Here is a 1,478-nt window from a genome sequence, read left to right on the forward strand (position 1 = left end):
ATGTTTTTTTACGTTGACACCACTATACTTCACTGCTCTCAGCACACCTTTCCATCACACCCAGGAGCGTGGGTTTACCACACGCCGAGCAATTCTGTGACACAGCCAGGTGTCCTGCAATTTTAACTCATGATAACCCCATGGTCCTGGCGGCAGCATCAGAACCCACAGGCTGTGGGCCTCAGTCCTACGAGACTGGCCCCACAAAACACACCCGTCCTCCTGACACCATGGCAACCCAGGCTGCTACCTGTGGGTGGCTCTGATGGACCACAGGGCTCCCCGGCTCCCTCCTAGGGGTCCATTCATTTGTTGGAGCGGCTCACAGAACAGACAATCAGTCATTCTTACTAGATTACTGGCTTCTTCCAAATGACAGTCACGGACGCGAACAGCCACCAAATGAATCGATACATACGTCGGGAAGGGTCCTGGGCACGGGAGCTTCTGCCCTCTGGAGTTTGGGGTGCGTCCCCCTCCTGGCACGTGGATGCTCTGTGAGCCCACCTTAGGGTTTGTATGGAGGCTCCATTACAGGGGCCCGGCTGGTGAGGTCACTGGTCCCCCGGTGAGGATTCAGCCTCCAGCCCTTCTTCCCCTTCAGGGAGGTTGGGGGGTGGGGCTGGAAGTGCCATCCGTCTCCCCTGGCAACCAGCCCCCCTGCCCACGTTACCTGGGGTTTTCCAAAAGTCAGCTCATTAACATAAACTCTGATGTGCTTGAAAAAAAAATACTTTCTAGCTCTCAGGAAATTACAAAAATGTGGGAGCTCTGTGCCAGGAACAGGAATGAAGACCAAATATATATTTACTTTAATTTTTAAAAAATCTTTATAGTTGAAAGTATTGCACAGGGGTCCTCAAACTTTTTAAACAGGGGGCCAGTTCACTGTCCCTCAGACCGTTGGAGGGCCGGACTATAGTTTAAAAAAAAACTAGGAACAAATTCCTATGCATACTGCACATATCTTATTTTGAAGTAAAAAAACAAAACGGGAACAAATACAATATTTGTATTTGCATGTGGCCCGCGGGCCGTAGTTTGAGGACCCCTGGTATTGCATATGTCCTTCCCCCACCCCCATCAACCCCTTCCAGCCCCCTCCCGCCCTGCCCCAGGCCCTTACCACCCCACGGTCTGTGCTCCACGGGTCATGCATATATGGATACAAGTTCTTTGCCAAATACATATTTCTTAGGATAAGTCACTGATGGGGATCGGGACATGCCACCCAGAAACCTGGCATCTTGGCGCATTGAATCTGAGGGAGTTTGAGAAAACAACAGGAACGTTGCTGCCCCACCCCCTCCTCCCCTGAAACAGGTCTTAAAACCCTGCAGCGAGAGGGGCCCCCATATTCCGGGGAAAGCAGCATCCTTTCGTCTGAAGACAAAAGGAGAAGAACTGGCAGTGATTGCTAAGCCCCTCCCCCATCCCCAAGTTCATTTCTGGAGGCCCGACAGTTCCCTCAGGTCTTC

Source organism: Myotis lucifugus, unplaced genomic scaffold (assembly GCF_000147115.1).
Source record: "Myotis lucifugus unplaced genomic scaffold, Myoluc2.0 scaffold_49, whole genome shotgun sequence".
Taxonomy (NCBI): Eukaryota; Metazoa; Chordata; class Mammalia; order Chiroptera; family Vespertilionidae; genus Myotis; species Myotis lucifugus.